This window comes from Myotis nattereri, assembly GCF_964212035.1.
Source record: "Myotis nattereri genome assembly, chromosome: 17".
NCBI classification, from domain to species: Eukaryota; Metazoa; Chordata; class Mammalia; order Chiroptera; family Vespertilionidae; genus Myotis; species Myotis nattereri.
The window spans coordinates 31843659-31862086 of record NC_138092.1 but is presented as its reverse complement, the minus strand read 5'-3'; the positions used below and the strand labels follow the sequence as shown (position 1 = coordinate 31862086).

Here is an 18428-nt window from a genome sequence, read left to right as displayed (position 1 = left end):
CCTTCCTACACACACACACACACACACACACACACACACACACACACACATACACACATACACACACACTCACCCAGAAGCACCTTGCAGGCTAGTAAGCAAGAGTGCTATGAGGTCCTTTCCAAGAAGCCTGCATGAATATTCCAACATCTTTTGACAGTGACCACATGGCCATTTACAGTAATCTCGTGTTGTTTAAAAGAGAAAGTCATAGGTTATTCTCAGCTCCAGGAGAGAGCACTTGGCTGCAGCTTGAGTAAAGGGGCAACCTCATCTTTCATTGATGCCCAACTTCCACAGGAGGTAGAGAGGATGCCTTGGCCTGAGCTGGGCACTGCCCATCACTTCAGGAAGCCTTTCCCTTCCCAGATGGGCTGCCAGGGAGTTGTTCCCACAGCAGCATGGAAAGCTGACCATGGATGGAGACTGGGGAAACTGGTGGTGGGACACCCTTCTCCCCATTTGATTTTATTCTAATCAGCATGGATTTAACAAATGTGTAATATATATAAACCATAGATATAAATGTGTAAAATTTGTAGACATCTGCATAGTTTATATATTTTTGTTTGCTTGTCCCAGACATGGAGGCTGCATTGCCCTGTAGACCTGTATTGTAGGCAAGGATGTCCCACAATCATTTCTAGATGTTACTAGTAAGTGCCACGACTCCCAGGATTCCCAGCATGTCTGCCCCCTCTCTGAAAGCTCTTTGAGGGTTTCTTGTGACTAGAATTTCCTGAGCTTTCGCTCCGTCCTTGTAGGCCATCTGGCCTCTCTGCACTGCAGCTGTAGTTGGCCCTCACCCGCCCCACACCTGAGTCTTCACCATCCCTCACCTGAAGCAAATCCATTCATCAAAAATATCCAAAATTGCCGAAAACGATTTGGCTCAGTGGATAGAGCGTCGGCCTGCGGACTGAAAGGTCCCAGGTTCGATTCCAGTCAAGGGCATGTACCTTGGTTGCGGGCACATCCCCAGTGGGAAGTGTGCAGGAGGCGGCTGGTCGATGTTTCTCTCTCATCGATGTTTCTAACTCTCTCTCTCTCTCCTTTCCTCTCTGTAAAAACTCAATAAAATATATTTTTTAAAAAATATATCCAAAATTGCAACCAGAATTTTCCCCCCAAAATCCAGAATTAAATGTTTTCTTTTGAACCTCCATTAAGTTTCATTCTTAATTTTTTTTCTTAAATTCATTATTTATGCTCTTGGAATATACATTGCTGTACAATGAAGAAAAAATTTAATCATTTTGCCTAATTAGCTGAGGCCACGTGCCTCAGAGGTGTGCCTCTTGGACATTTATAATTGCCATTAACCAGGAGAGCAGAGGGGGTCAGAGGGAGAGGCCTTGGAGGGTCAAAGGTAGCAGGTGACCGTACATGGGCTTGAGAGCCACTGTCTGCTTCTCCCCAGAAGAAAGGTAGGTGCCAACTAGCAAGTCTTTGCTCACAGTCATTAATCCTGGCCAGGGGGACATTTTGAGTGACAGGGAGCCAGCAGAGCACCACTCAGAGGAATGCACAACCGGTGATGGCATCTGTGGGATGCAGGAGGCTGAACACCAGCAGAGAGAAGACGGAAGAAAGGCCCCGTAGCCAGAGCTGTGCAGCTCTGAAAGCAGACGGGGGTGGGCCTGGCCATGGGATTTTCAAGAGAGCTTTTAACTTTTCTTATCTTTGGAACCAAGTAGCTCTTTCTCCCTCTTTCTTCATTTTTACGGCTGTTGATGTGCTGCTTTTGCTTGATTTTGTCTAATTGAAGAAATACTGAAAGGCTATTGTGTAAGATCGTGCAAGCAACCCAGTGGCTGAGGACAGATGTGCCTTTCTTCCTGAGATGACAAGGGTGATCTTGTGCTCCAGTGACACAGGGCATGTGACCAGTAAGAGCAAAACCCATACAACAGAGATGATGCCCTAGAACCCCTAACAATATGTGGCCTGGGGAGATTTACCGAGTCTATTTTCCACTGAATAGCATGACAGCCCAAATAAATAAATAAATAAATAAATAAATAAATAAATAAATTCTTAGCTCTCCACTTATTTGCCCCTTGCCAGCAGTAGACAGGCATAGAACATCAGAAAGGTGTGCTGTGAAATAGAAAAAAAATAAATCCCAATTGCCAGTTCTGCCAAGTCAGAGCAGCAGGCCCATCCCCTTCATGAGCCACATATCCATCTGACTGGTGTCCTTCTAGAAAAGGAAATGAGGACACGGACTGAGGGAAGAAGACCATGTGAAGACACAGGGAGAAGGCAGCCGTCTACACGCCAAGGAGAGAGGCCTCAGGAGAAACCACCCCTGCAAACACCTGACGCCAGCCATCCAGGCTCCAGAACTGTGAGAAGATAAATTCTGTTGTTTCAGCCCTCAGCCCGTGGTACTTTGTATGGCAGCCCTAAGAGGCTAATGCATCTCCCCAACAGCCTGTATATTCAGGTTAGAAGCGAAGACCGAAGGCGCAGGGGTGGAAAGGAACTTGTCCAGAATTAGAAGGATGAGGCGGTAGAATGGGAAGGACACCCCATCTCCTGGCTCTGACTCAGGGGCTTTGAAAAGACAGTGCAGTTTCCCAGCCCCTGAAGACAGGAGGAGCACTGGACAAAACGTCCCTTCCCCACAGATGAGCAGCCATTCCCCGCCTCTGGGCAGCTCTAGAGAAGTCATTGAGGGTGAGGTGGGTGAGGGGCCCCAATGAGGCTGGCCCATCTCCTGTCATGCAGGCGGGGCGCCCCTTCCCTCGGATTTCCAAGCTCTCTGAGGAAGTCATCTATTCCTTAGGGGGGGTGGTCCGGTGGTTCTCATCGCTCAGAATGTCCCTCTGCTCAGCCAACTAGTGAGCAGCTTTTGTTGGCAGCTGCTCCTCTGAGGCTTCACGCATATGACACCAGATAATCCTATACCGTCCCATGAGCTCAGGACAACTGGGATTCTCCCCATGGTACAGCTGAGAAGCCCGAGACCCAGAGGTGAAGTCATGGGCTCAGGGTCCCCAGGCAGCAAGCGGCAGAGCAGGGCGAGAGCCCAGGCTGGCCCAAGGGCCCAAGGGTGCCCACCGCACAAACCCGCTGCTGGAGAGTGAGGACCGGAGGGGAATCCCTTGCTCAGAACGTTACAGAAGGGAAGCAGAGCCTACTCCAAACTGACAAGACACAACTACATGGGAAGAGCTCCTGTCGTTGGGGAGATGCTGTAAATCTCTTTTCCTGGTTCCGGAAGGTCAGTGCGGGGCTGAAGTCCCAAATGGTAGTAGGGGCCTCCTCTTCCTACTCAGTGGGACCATAGCTATTTTTACATGAAATTTAATGGAAATTGCATGAAGAAAGGAAAAAAAAAAAACCCACAACTTTCCAGATGTTAGCAGTCCATCTTATCCCCTCCTGACACCCTTGTGCGGTAGACGAGAAGGTATTTTTGCGATGCTCACCCACCCTTCCTTCTCCCTCATAGTGAAAATGAGGTTCGAGGAAGCAAATGATGTGCTCGCAATCCGGGCGGTGACAGGGCTCCTCCATGGGGTTTCAGTGACCTTCCGTGACCTTCCCTGACTCCTCTCCCCACCCACCTCCATTCGCTGCTGCTGTTTCTACAAAAAGCTTCTCACGTCACCTCCTTCTCCGCCGTGTCACATGGTGCCAGGCCTTTCTCTTCTCCTTGGCTCGTGTGGTTGGTCTAAGGCTGACAAGACCTTTAGTCCTTCTTAAATCGACACACTTTCGAATCCTCAAAAAAAAAACTAGGAAGTTTACTCAGAAAGAAAAAATATGCATGTGAAGGTCTCCAAGGAAGTTTTTGTGCAGTTGCCAGGGACTCCCAGACGTCCTGAAGCATGGACAGACAACTGGCGAGCAAGCCTGCCCTCGATGTTTCCTTCTCCTTTTTCTTTTCTCTTCGTCCATTTCTTCCCCACAACTGTCTTCTCACCGGGACACACGCCTGCCTCCCATTTGCACCCACCCCAGGAAGGCCTCTGCTTCCCATACTGTCCTGTTCACTCCTGGTCCTAACGCCACTTCCTGACTGATCATTTCTCTTCGCTTTCCTTCACTTCTCCTGTAAACTATTGACTCCTGCATTCTATCCATCGTTCACATGCAAATTGATCATCTCTTTCTTTTCTGGAACCCTGGCCCCCTCATTTAAACGGTCTATATTCTATTCCCGTCAATCGTGAGGCTTGGAAGTAGGTGAGGAGCGGAAGAGAAAATGAGACGTGGTTGTGCTCTCATGGTTTACGGATGAGCAAAAAAGATCAAGTCAGACAATTACAGATTTGACAGTGACCTTACTAAAATAGGGGAGTACGGGTTCTTTGGGAGCATACAGCAGAGGGACTTAAAGCCAGTGGCTGAATGGGGTTGGTCAGGCCAGGCAGAGGGGGCACAAGCCAGGCAGCACGAAGAGCTTGCTGAGCTGAGAAGCTGCAGGGCCCCGGATGACAGGCACGAGGTGAGAGGACACAGAAGCCAGACGCTGGCCATCCTAAAAAGCCACCCAAAGGACTGTGTGTTACATACCAAGGATAATAGGACCTGATAAGGGGTTTTAAATAGAGGAGGGACATGCTCTGATATGGGGAGGCGATGAGAGCATGTTTTCCCTTTTATTTTAAACGTTGGGGTATGCCACACATGTACCTGTCTTCGAAACCAGAAATGTGAAAAGATATTCAGCAAAAGGTCTTTGCTGGACCCCCTAAGAGTTTGCCTGTCTCCTAAATAGGTATCAATTCTTTGTAGTTTCTTCTGTGTCCTTCTTGACCTTTTTAGGCTAATACAAGCAAATCAGACTACAGATTTTTATTTTTTTCTACTAATATGTTCCAAAAGTAGCCTACCATGCTACCGTACCAAAGTAGAGGGTTCTCTACCTCGAATTTTTTTGTGATAGCTTTTGGCTGTTTTGCATATTGTCGATTTAGCTCTTAGGGTTAGTGTTAGTACTAGAATTAGTTTAAGTATTAGTATTAGTGATCTTTTCACAAACGGCAGGTCTCTCCTTCCCTACCAGGTGGTAAGCTTCTGGGGGTCAGAGGCTGTGTCTTACTCATTTTTGCATGAGGTAGGTGCTCAGTCAAAAATACGTTCAAACAAAGTGGGTGATGAAAAAGCATGTTTGTTGAATAAATCCGTTACTATTAAAGAGAACAAACACTTCCCCTGGACTATTCTCTGGATTTTTTTATTTTTTTTTTACTTTGAATTGTGCTCGTTTTCCAGTAGACAGGAAAAAAGTAGAAGACATAATGAATCCCCACGGACCCACCCCCAGCTTCAACAATGATCAACATTGTGGCGATTTTGATTCTCTTCTATCCCCACCACCCATCCACTTTGGGGAAGTAGAGGGCTGCGGTATTTTAAAACAAATGTAAGCCATGTCATTTCCTCTGTAAATACCCAAGAATGCACCTCTAACAGATGAAGCCTTTGCTTTAAGAACATAAACACCTGCCAACAAAATTACCAGCAGGTTGTATCATCTAGTAGCCACGCCACCGTCAGATTGTCCTGATTTTCTGGGAAATGTCTGCGTACCATTGCTTGTTGGAATCGGGAGCCACACAAAGCCCACCGATCATACTTGGTCTCCAGTTGATGGCTCTTACACTCTTCCATCCCATCACAGTCTCCTCCTGTCTTCCCCTCTCTCTGATGCCAATGGTTGGTGGGAGACACCAGGCCATTCATCCTGCTCCGTGTCCCACATTCTGCATTTGGCTGGCTGCTTCTTTGCAGTATCATATTACTTGTTTTCTATCCCCCATCTTGTCCTGGAGACTGGCAAAATGTGTGTTGTGAAAACTTCACTTAAGCTGCTATGTGGAGAACTGATTGAAGGGTGGGAGCGTGGATGAGACGCTGTGTTCGTTTCCCAGGCAGGGGACAATAGCTCCCGGGATTACAGCATGGCACACAGCTTCGCGGACTGTGTGCACAGAGAGAAATGGTCAAATTTGAGGAATACTTAGGAGACGGGCTCAATAAGACTTGTTGACTAACTGGAAAGGTGAATGTGTTCTCAATATCCTTTTAAGAACTGGGCCTTAGCATGAGACAAACAACAACAAAAAAGGCTGCTCTCTTCTGGAAAAACATTTGCACGTTTACTGACATTCTCCTCACAATTATCATTTATGGCAAGTTTTAAGAGCATACGAAGCTGTAGCAGTATTGTTGGTGTTAAATTTTATTGCTATGGCTTTAAAACATAAACAAAAAGAATTCCTTAAGTACTTGGAAATTGTAATGATACTCTTGGGAATAGATTTTACTGCGATGGATACTGTAAAGCACAAAGATAATAAATTTAAATTGCAGTATCGGTGTTGGGAATGTATTTTATTGCTTTGGCTAGAACACAAAGAAGCAAGATTCATAACTCTTTCTCATAACTCAAGGACTGGCTTGGGTTTGGACGTTGCATGGTCTTGCACTTTGTGGACACTGTCCGTGGCCCCCCTCTGTGTCATCGCAATGGAGGGACCCCCATGCACCCAGCCAGAAACCAGAAAGGCATTTTGACTCTCCGCTCCTTCACCCCTGCACATCCTCAGTCGCCAGCCCTGCTGATTCTGCTTCCCCAAGTATCTCTCACATCAGTTGCCATCTCTCCACTCCAGTTCAGGCACCATTGGCTCTCACTTCATTACAGCCTCTCTCCTGCTGCAGGTCTCTCCTCCTGTAATCCAACCTCCGCCCTCATTGCAGTAACAATGACTACTGTTTACTGTGCACTGAGAATGTGCCACGGACTGTGCTGAGCACCTTGTGTCAGTATCTCTTTGACCATCACAACTTCCCTATGTTGGAAGGGTACCACTTTTTCATAAATGAAGAAACTGAGTTCAGAGGTTAAACATTAAAAGACATAATGGACTCATGAAAATCACCAGTGCTTTATAGTACCAGGCACAAGCAGAGAATAAATCTTAGATTCTTTCCTTTTCTTCAATACTACCTGTTTTCCTTCCTTCCTCTTTTCCTTTCTTCCTTTCCTCAAATAAACCCCTTGGCATGAAACACAAGAGCATTGCCAGTTTCTCCAGATTCATCCATCACTACACTCCAGGTAACAGTAGCTCTCATTAACAAAGTCACTTACATAGCTCTTAAAATACCATCTCCTCTTAGCTAGAATGGAACCCCTTTCCTACCAGTGTCTAACTTCCATTTCTCCTTCAAGATCTGTTTTAGACATCTTCACCGGAAAATCTACTTCAAAACTATATACTTTGCAAACACCAGGAGCACACACGTGTGCACACGTGTGTAGGCACATGTGCTGGATCAGCGGCTCCCCTCCTGGGCATCTTCTGATCACAGTGCTCATCATGCCATAGTGTAACCATCTGCCTTGTCTTAGAAACACGTCTGGACTATAACTTGCCTGGGGGCAGAGACTGTGCCTTTTTTGAGGGAACTCCTAGGATCCAGGGCCTGAATCCTGGCACACCACGGCGATCAATGGCAGTTTGCTGAATGAATAGATACAGTGAATCCGACAGTAATTATTAGAACAATGAGACCTAAGCCTTTTGAATCGCAAAGAAATGTCAGGTCATGCTTTCGTTCAGACTGAGGAATTATATGTATTCACTGTTTTCAACAATCTGCAGTTACACACCTGTTCTCAGTCTAACACCCGGCAACATGTTACCTGTAAACTCCTGGCAGAGTAGACTCGACGGAGAAGAAGCCGTTCCTTTCAGGGCACGTTAGCAAGTCCGTGGAAAACAGCACCCTAGCAACCTCACAAATAAACACTGGGAGTCATGTTCACCACGTGACAGCGGACTGGGAATGTTTCAAGCTAAGAAATTAGGAGGTTTAGTACCTTTGAATTCTCCCGAATGTCAGAGTCGGCCTGAGTTCTGTGAGCTTCTTGTTTGGTGGAAAAGTCCTAAATTCTCCAGCTATGTGAAGCTCTTTTCTTTGCACCGGGTCCCCAGTGAGGCCATAAACTCCCAGAGCCGGAGTGCGGACTTGGCGAATGTGGGAAGTAGGAGAAACTGACAGGAACCAGGCCTCTGACTCTAGTGGGCTCCTGCCTCCCTTTCTGTTCCCATAGAAACAGCCATCCCCCCAGCAAAACGAAGTTCATGATTCTTCTACTTTTGTTTTCCTTTCTTCTTGCTTTGAGATAACCCCTCAAGGTTTTGCTAATTAGTGAAAATGGACCCGTGGCTGAAACGCACAACATTGGAGAAGTTAAATATTCTCCCAGCAGAAGCGGCAGCGTTCCCCCTATTCCGCTCTCGGGACAGCGGTCCTCTCAGCATGGGGGTGAGGTGCTCACAACCTTTGGATCCCAGTCACTACCGGCAGGTGGATCACCTCTGTGACTGCACACGTGGCCGGGGATTCACGATCATCCCTATCAAACGGAGATGAATGTGTTCCATGATGTCTGTTTTTATACATTAGGCTGGGAAGGGGAAATCAAAGGACTGCTTTCAACAAAAATGTCCTGTGTCGACACTTCAATACTCTTTCGACAGGCCCTGGTGATTGCCCTCATTGTCTGCTACATACAGGCTAACCGTGCCGATATCTGCTAGTTCCACAAGGCCGTTCTCTGGCCAGCAGGTTGCTCGAGCCTTTTTTTCCCCCCCCTCTTCACAGCAGCCCTCTAATTCCACCAAACCCACTGGATTAACAAAAACCTGAAGGTAAAATAGCACAAAATGATATCCCTGCACGAGCTACTATTATACATTGCCACCTACAATTACACCCATTCAATCTAAATGCCCCCAAACATTATTTCATTAATGCAAGCCATTTCGGAACCAGTAAATAGCTTCTCTTCTTGGGTTCGCTGTCATTCTGAGTATTCAGAAGGCCACCTGACCCCTGGAGCATGGAGCCCAGTCAGGATGACAGGTAAGTGAGGGGCTGGTAGAAGGATGGGGACAATGTTGATTGGGAGAGAATAAAGAGGAGAAAATGAGCAGAGGGAGACAGAAAAAGAGATCAAAAAGAGGAGACCAGTGGCGATGAGGAGGAGCTGAGGGGGAGGAGGGTGGGGGGGTGGGGGGGGGAGTGTGCGCTGTCAATGCCTGGGGCTGGCGCAGGTTCCCTATCTCTTATCTCAGATGCACCGTCCAGCCAGGCTGAGCACCGAGGACGCCGGGCATGCGCGGTACCTGGCCTCACGCTGCTTTAAAGGCCAGTATTCCAGATGTCCTCGGGTTTCTGAGTCAAACCCTTCAAAGGGATTTCCTCCTGTGACAGAATCCTTGGACCAAGTCAGACGCACAGTGTGTAGTTAATTTACTTTGTAAGAGAGGAAAAATTGTCCTCACATTCTCACTGAGTCTAAAATCTCCCTTCTGTAAAATAGCTTTCCAGGCCCGGCCAGTGTGGCTCAGTGGCTGAGTGTCAACCTATGAACCAGGAGGTCACGGTTCGATTCCTGGTCAGGGCACATGCCTGGATTGCGGGCTTGATCCCCAGTGTGGAGCATGCAGGAGGCCGGCCGATCAAGGATTCTCTTTCATCGTTGGTGTTTCTATCTCTCTCCCCCTCTCCCTTCCTCTCTGAAATCAATAAAATACATTTGAAAAATAAATAAATAAAAAATAGCTTTCCAGGGTGAGAAAGGTTTTGGGGAGGAGTCTGACGCTTGGGCACGATCTGTGTGTTCCGGGCAGCTCTGTGTTGGGAAGGGGAGGAGCAGACACACACAGACTACCTCAATCGTAGGTTCCTGTTGGGCCTGGGTGGTGAAGAGGAGGAGTTTGAGAAATAGAAGGGCCTAGATGCCAGTAGCAGCTTCGCAACTTCCTAGCTGTGACCTGGAGTAAGTTACCAAATTCCTGCCGGTCAACACGAGTTTCTGTGAGAACAATTGCACACTGCAGGTCCGGCACATAGCACTCTGCTGGGCACCTATGTGACCTCACGTGAACGTTAGGTAGTATTGTTTGAAGTATAATAAAGATGCTATGGATAGAACTAGACCTGGTGGGCCTATGAGAGTGAGGAAAAGGGTTGTAATTTTAGGGTTGCAATCCTCGTCAGCAAACCCTGAGAAGTTCATGATTGCGGATAACATATTTCTAAAATCAGGTTCTAGAGAAATGGAGTGAGGATGGGCGTGCACCTCTGAGGGACAGAGGGAGGCACCCAGCCAGTGCCAGGGGCGGGGTCGGAATGCAGGAGGGAACCACTGGCTGAACTTCCAGTTCAGCTGAGGGGGTCTCCTTTCCTGAATGACAGAAGTCTCCTCCTGGAAAAGGTCCTGTTCTCACCTCAGGGGCAGCTGGGCCAGGCAGAGTGTTAGGGGCAGCTGGGGTCCTCAGTGCTGTGCAGACTGAGCCTACAGGCCAGCTGGAGCTGTGGGTAACCTGCTATCTGGGATTTCACTGTTTGCCCAATTGCATAACAACAGACAACAGAAAAGGTGCCAACTCCCTCTTCAAAGGCACATGAACACTCCCAATCCTGCAGCATTCAGACATCACAAACACTGATCCCCCACGTTCTTCTCCCTGGGGAACCTCACTCAGCACCCAGAGCCCTCCCTCGGGGCCTCCCCACGCACCCTCCTGAGGATGGAGAAGCAGGCCCCTGCTGAGGAGCCTTCCAGGACCGAGAACCACCTGCAAACGTTCGTGGCAGCAGAGGCTTTTGCAAATGCTGGCCCTTGGTCCCTGCCCTCCCCGGAGGGAAACCAGCTGCCTCCTGGGAAAACAATTCCATGCAACAAACAACGCGGTGCGCGGGCCAGCCATAATGAGGTCTGGTTCAAATGTTGGCACACATACAAAATATTAATTAAAATAACGTGCATGATAAATAATATTGGGATCCAAAGCACAGGCCTCCTCTAAAATCGCAGTTGGTAATTATGTGGCCGCCTGCTAGCACACACTCAGAATTCCAGTGCTGCTTGCATGACAGAATTAGTCTGGCAAGGTGACCTTGAGAGGTCTTTTGCTGTGAGCATCCTCCTGTTTATAAACTGAATGACGTCTGGACAACCCAGAAAGGAGATTATTCGTCCTAACTTTCAAGCACTAAGAAAGTCCCGAGAGCCTAAATAATTCAATTTAATAATAAATATTTCAGTACCAGCCATGTAAGGCTCTCTGCTTAGCACTAGGGTCAAGGGTGGTGGTGGGAGGTGAACCATGATCCGTGTTTTCAAGCAGCAACTGGTTATTGCCCTGGTCAGTGTGGCTCAGTTAGTTGAGTGTCATCCCATGCACCGAGAGGTCACTGGTTCCATTGCCAGTCAGGACACATGCCAGAGTTGTGGGCTCCATCCCCAGCAGGGGGCGTGCAGGAGGCAGATCAATGGTTCTCTCTCATAGATGTTTCTTTCCTTTCTCTCTTAAAAATCAATTAAAAAACATATTAAGAAAAAAAGAAGTAACTGGTTATTGGTTAATATCTGTCCCAGATGGAGAGTCCTTCTGTCTGCCTCACCTAAATCTTTCATGCTGCTGTAAAAAGCCCATTGCCACTTGTTTAGTCCTGGACTGGGGAGCTCACAGGACTCTGATTCTAATGCTTCTAGAGCCTTTATTTACCCCTCAAGAGCTGGGGGTAAATGCCCCCCCCCCAATTTATAATGGATAAATGTCCCTATTTATCCAAAATTACAGTGTTTGTCAAACTGTTCTCCCACCAGAGGCCCGAGAGGTGAATTCTCTTTGCCTCTCCCAGTACCCAGCTCACTGCTGAGATCCTACCTAAGGTTTGCATCAACTCCAACACAGCCAAGCAATCGTACGCTATCTACTTTATCTATACCTTCCAAATTATTACCAAATTTGACATTTATTACCCTGGTTAGTACAGGAGCCTAACTGGGAAATGGAAAAGACCCAATTATCTTAATTCCAAAACCATTTTCTGTTTGTGGCTCAGTCAACATTTCGGCATCTCGTTACAAGTATTTAATTTCATTCCCTCAACAATAACCCCCGTACCACACCAGTGACCACAACTTCTATGCCCCAGCCCCTAAATTCTATTAGTGTTCAGAAAGCCTCATGGTTGCAACATAATGTTCAATCAGTGCAGAGAAATTAATTAAATTAAAATTATTTTTATTGTGATTTAATTAGCTTGATTTAATTACTTTGTTCACTGACTGAACATTCTGTTGTTCCAGCCAGATCCTCGCTCTCACTCGTGGTGTGAACGTTCCCACAGAATTACACATTTGCTCTGTTCAGCCATTGGAGAGGGCTGGGGGGGGACTTGCCAGAAACTCACGATTTATCACAATCAGCATCATCACAAATTATAGGAAGCATCCAGCAATATGATCACTTCTAAATGAAGTGTCTGAAAGCAGGTCACAGCAGCAGCCTTGGCTGTTAATCCATCATATTTCATAGTCAACCTGACACCCTGTCCAATTGACTCTGCCTGCTTGATCACCGGGCAGCTCCTGGGAGCTGCTGCCTCTCAGAGTGCCTAAGTCAGGGCTCCAGCTCCTACCCAGGCTGCCGCCCTACAGAGCCTGCCCCGCCCTGCAGCCCCTACGCACTGGCGCACCTGCTCCTGCTCCCTCTGAGCCAGGGATCCTGCCCCTGAGGTTCACAAACTACAATCCAGCACTTCCTTTGATGGCAAGTAAAGCAGCAAACCTCAGAGCATTGGCCATCCCTGGGACTTGGTCAACGAAGAACACTATGCATTTCCATGATCACGTGATAGCTACTGTATATACCCTGGAACACTCTACTTTCATCACTTCTTCAAAACCAAAGTGAGGCCCAGCCAGCGTGGCTCAGAGGTTGAGCATCAACCTATGAATCACGGGGTCCCTGGTTCGATTCCCAGTCAGGGCACATGCCCGGGTTGTGGGCTCGATCCCCAGTAGGGGCGTGCAGGAGGCAGCTGATCGTTGATTCTCTCTCTTCGTTGATGTTTCTCTCTCTCCCTCTCCCTTCCTCTTTGAAATCAATAAAAATAGATTTCACAAACAAACAAACAAACAGAATGGGTATTCGACACCCCACTAGACCACCCATGCTCTCAATCTTTTTAACCGCAGGCCACCCCATGATACAGTGTGACTCAGGCTGAGCAACAGCAGCCTTCGAGCTGGTGTCTCCTTGAAAACAAACTCCGCTCCAGCTTGCCTCGAGTTGGAATGTGTCGTCTTTATGAATGTGCTCGAAGCTGTACACAGTTGTGGTTTTACCTTCTACCACCTGTATTTCAGTGCATTTGTCCTCCTGCATGATCCTTTTGTATTTTATTGTAAGACTGAAAACCGTTTTTCTGAGAAGAGATCCATAGACTTTGCCAGACTGCTCTAACAGTGGAGGCCTAAGCTATTTTTTTTGTCCCATATTAGTTTCCTGTGGCTGCTGTAACAAAATGCCACACCCTTGGTGGCTTCCAACTATAGAAATTTCTTCTCTCAGGATTCTGGGGACCAGAAGTTCAACATCAGCCTCACTGGGTGGAAATTTCGGTGTTTGCCGAACTGTCCTCCCACCAGAGGCCCGAGAGGTGAATTCTCTTTGCCTCTCCCGGCTCCTGGTGGCTGCTGGCATTGTTTTGATGGTGGCCACATCACTCCAGTCTCCGCCACTGTCTTCACAGGGTCTCTCCGCTTCTGTGTGTGTCATCTCCCTCTGCCTCTCCCTTATCTGGACACTTCTGGTGGCATTTGGAGCACAACTGGATAACCCAGGCTAATCTCCCCCATTTCATGATCCTTAACTGAGTCACATCTTCAAAGATTCTTTTCTAATTAAGGTAACATTTACAGGTTTCCAAGGATTAGGATCTGATGTCCTGGCCGCCACCATTCAGCCACCTACAGTGCCTATGCTTCATTCTTTACGGACCATACAATTCCGGCCTGAGTCTGATGACATCAGGGTCATAAGGTGATTTCAAACACATATAAAGCTGTACCAAATTATGATAGATGTCCCTGCCAAAGCCCAGGACAATTAGTTAAGAGTTAATGTGATGGTTAAAGAGAAACCAAGTCCTTTTAACAATTGTGTTTTCACCAAGGGCCTGGAGAGGAAGCAGGCCTGTTTCTTCACCTCCAGATGAAGAAAGGAGAAGCTTTGCAAACCTTGCCGCTCTGACATGTGCAGCTCTTGGGCCTGAAGATCTCACGGGGCTCAGGTCTCAGCCTCTGCTCCTGCCTCCTCCGCCTCTCATCCTGCCCCCAGGGCCCTGAAGGCAAGTGGTGAATGAGGAACTTATGCCACTGACCAGAAGTGAAAAAGGGCAGGACTGTGTTTTTCAATTAAATAGAACAACAGGAAGTGAGTGTTGAGTTCAACTTGAGATGTTCTGGCTACTGTTTAGAACAAAATATCTATAGTCAAGTGCACCAGACCAGAGCTATTTCCAAAAGGAGTTTTATAGCCACCTCTTCGGGGGACCAGGAGGACGGTGCCTGGGCTGATCCATTCTGATACCGTCTTCTAGTTTAGAAATCAGACCTGGCTCCTGCCCCAGCTCTGCCACTCCTTGTGTGATTTCATCCACAAACCCGACCTCTCTACCTGCCAGTTTCCTCCCTGGGGCAGGTGGACTGTGTGGGCTCCTCAAGGGCAGGACTTGCTCTGACTTTCCTGTGTGAAGCTTTGGGGCCAGCACAGGAAGACCCTCATATTCACACTCATTTACTTGAACTGAATGTCGGCCTAAACTGACTCACAGTCTCAAATCGATACTGGGTGTGCTGCCTCTGAAGATAACTCTGCAACTCTACCCAGACAGTAAGTCAGTATTGCCACAGATGTCCTTGACCTTGCGTAAGTCACTTTGCAAAGTCCCTTCCAGCCCTATGATACTTTCATTCCTTTTAAAATTAGCCTCAGCGAGTGCACATCTGCACTGGAAATTACTGGAAAGAAGTCTCCAGCCCTCATGCTCCTCAGTGCAGAGAGCGGGCCCCATCCAGCAGGACGGTGAGCAAACCTTGGTGCTCATCATCAGGCTGGAAAGACCTTTGAGATGATCTAGTTCCACATCCTCCCTTTACAGAGAAGAAAACAGATCTGTCCAAGGTCACATAGCTGGTTAGCAGGAAAGAACCCAGGCAGCTAGAACTCACTTTTACTGTCTTCTAGTCCCGTGCTTTCTTCATTTCTTTCATGCTCTGTCTTTAACCCAATGCTTTCACTTGGCTTGTTGAAACTTGGCTCAAATCATCACCTCACAGCTAAGTGTCCCAAGCTGTCAAAGGGTACAGTATGTTACTGACTCCTCTCACACAGACAGGGTGTGAGAACCCACAAGTAAAAACCATTATGGGTACTCTGAAAAACTGTAGAGTGTTTTGGTACTGACTGATTTTTGTAGTATACCATTGATTCCCTCTTCTTGCCTTTCCTATATTTTTTTTAGTTATCGTCTTAGTGGTCCCTTGGGGATTACAACTAAACTATTAAACTTATAACAACCTAGTTTGAAAAATACCAACATCATTTCAATAGTATGCAAACACTCTCTCTCCCTCTTTATACAGGGTTTGGCAAAAGTAGGTTTACAGTTGTGAGTACGCAAAACAAAGAGTTTATTTTTGTATTATTATTTATTAACTAGAGGCCCAGTGCACAAAAATTCGTGCACTGGTGGGGTCCCTCAGCTGGGCCTGTGTCCTCTCACACTCCGGGAGCCCTCAGGGGATTTCCTACTGATGGCTTAAGCCGCAGTCTGACCTCCCTCTGAGGGAGGCGACCGGGCAGGCTGATCAGGGGACAGTGCAGGCCAGTGAGCGGCCAGCCTCGCCGCCCCCCCCCCCATCACCCCTCCACCACCTCTGGTCACCACCGCCCCACCCCCATCACTGTCCCCTTCCTCTGCCCGTTGGCATGAGCCTTGGCTCACCAGCCTCACCGCCCCCCCTCGCCCCCCTGCTGACTAGTTGTTCCACCATTCAGTCAATTTGCATATTATGCTTTTATTATATAGGATTGTTGTATTATTTTTCCATACAAATGAGTGTAATCCTACTTTTGTCCCATCCTGTATTGTTATGGTTCCAGATCACATCCTTATATGTTGTATGTCCATTAATGTAGCCATACAATCATTGTTTTATGAATTTGCCTATTAAATCATGTAGGAAAAAGATAAATTACAAGCCATAAAAAAGTGAAATAATACTGGATTTTACATTTACCTGTTTAGTTACCTTTACCAGTGTTCTTTATTTTTTCTTATGGCTTCAATCTATGGTCTACTGTCCAACTAATCTATAGTCTACTGTCATTTCATTTAAGCCTGAAAGACTCCCTTTAACATTTATTCTAGAGCAGAGAGTCCATTTATTCTAGTCATGAACTCCCTAAGCTACCATTTGTCTGGAAATGTCTTAATTTCTCCCCCATTATGGAAAGATTATTTTACCAAAACTCTTTTTTTGTTGTTGTTAAATTTTGAGTTTGTTTCTTAAAACTGCTAAGAGCCCACTTTCCCCTACGTACTCTGGTTTTGTTCCACTTTTCTGTTAATAATGTTTACAAAAATATTAACCCATATAAAGAGGATTCCTCCAAGGTGCTTCCCATAATTATTCCTTTTTGCATATGGAGATTATTCTTCTTAATAAATGGGAAAATATATCTCTTGTTTGTTAATCCAATTAAAAGTGATAAGTGCTAAACTAAAATTCCCAACCAAATTCCAAAGATGAGCAAAACAGAAGCCCCAAGCTTTTTCCATTAGAGAAAATTCTCTCTGCTAATTTTAAGGTAAATTAGTCCTTAGAATATATATTAAAAAAAAATCAAACATGTTGATCTACTGGAACCAACTACAACAAACACATTCCTAATGTCAGGAACAAATATTTCAAGTAAAACAATGATAGTATTGAGTGCTAGAGTAATAAAAAAAAAATGGTGAATTCATGAGTGGAAAACTGGAGAAAAACATCATCATTAAAGCTTTTCTTGAGGGGAAGTGGATTAAAGGGACTGTCAAAAGTACAGCAAACAGTATGCATAACTTCAAATCATGACAACATCATGTGGGAAGTATTTATTATAATCTTATAGTATATCAGATGCCACTTTGTAATAAAAAATAATGTACCCAAAGAGTGTAGATATAAAATACACGAGAAAAAGCAAAGCAATTTTGCTATATTGGTTACATTCTACATTCTTTTCTTTGAAGGGCTTTGAAGTCCACAGTATATGGGCAATCTTGAAGTATGGCAGAGAAATGAAAAGGCCATGATTGGTATGGCATAAGCACTCTCTTTGGAGAAATGAGAGAGCTTTGCTTTACTTCTGCAGCATTTGAAATCTGGACGTATTGCTCTATACAATTTAATGTCAGAGGATAAGGGATGGACCATTTTTAAAATTATTATCACAAGAGAAAAAAACACCATAAGGAAAAATAATAAACTACTTGTGCACCCAAGAAAGGCTATGTTAGGAAGAAGTGCAAGAAGGAACACAATGAAAACACAAATGATTATTAGTTGGGCTTATCCATCAAGATACCAAGACCCACTATAGTCTTCAGACAAAAAATCTGAAATAGCAGTAGGAAGCTCTGTTTTAATAATTAAAAGATAAAGTGACATAGGTCTAATATTCTGAATTATTATGGTGCCTGCCACCACCACCTGATCCAAATGCAAAGAGTCTAAGATCTTCATAAGATGTCACAGTTGTCTGAGTACACATACTAAGCAGGAGATAAACTAAGAATGAAGCCAGGTGAGCAACTACCAGCAACAAGAATCTAAATCCAAAGATATCGGTATGAGCCATACATAAGCTAAGCCAAGGATGCCACTCCCATGATGGCATTTACCAAATTAAACACTGAGAAACCAAATGAAACACCTGGGGATCGCTGTCTGTGGTGTTTGTTGCTTAGCAACAGGCTCAACTCTTCCACCTCCACTTCCTCAGGCTGCTGGGAAGAGATGTACCAGCCCATCTTCATGTTGATGATCCCCCAGGGCACCTTCATGGCTGCTTGCTGGCGGACTACCAGGTCCATCTGCAAGCTACTACCCCTGCCTTCCCATCATTAGGCACGCCAAAGGTAGAGCTATGGGATCCACCCCTCCCAATTACCATACCTCACCAGGGCAAGGAAGTGATATAAAATTCTTGATTGATAGTTGGTTTTCTTAATTCAGGATGTTATGTCATCCCAATGCCTTCTGGCCTCCATGTTTCTAGAGGAGAAATTGGTTGTTAATCTTATTGAAGATCTCTTGAACATAACAAGTCACATCTCATTGGCTGCTTTCGAAATTCTCTGTTTGTCTTTGGGTTTCAACAATCTGACTACCAAGTCTCATGGTGTAGATTTCTTTGGGTTTATTGTTTATTATTCATTGGGCTTCTTGGACATGTATATTCATGTAGTTCTTCAGATCTGGGGAGATGTTAGTCATTGTTTATTTAATGTTTTTCTTCCCCTTTCTATTTTCTGCTAGGATACCT

The 18428-nt window shown here is 46.0% G+C and overlaps 1 pseudogene across 1 annotated transcript in view; it reads right to left on the bottom strand.

Moving 5' to 3' along the window:
• LOC308533261 (solute carrier family 38 member 6-like) overlaps nt 1-17976 on the bottom strand; it is a 29194-nt pseudogene extending 11218 nt beyond the window's left edge. The window contains exon 1 of the transcript in view: nt 16760-17976. The product of the transcript in view is annotated as a solute carrier family 38 member 6-like (transcript). The remainder of the gene's footprint in view (nt 1-16759) is intronic.
• Between the last annotated feature and the right edge of the window lie 452 nt (nt 17977-18428).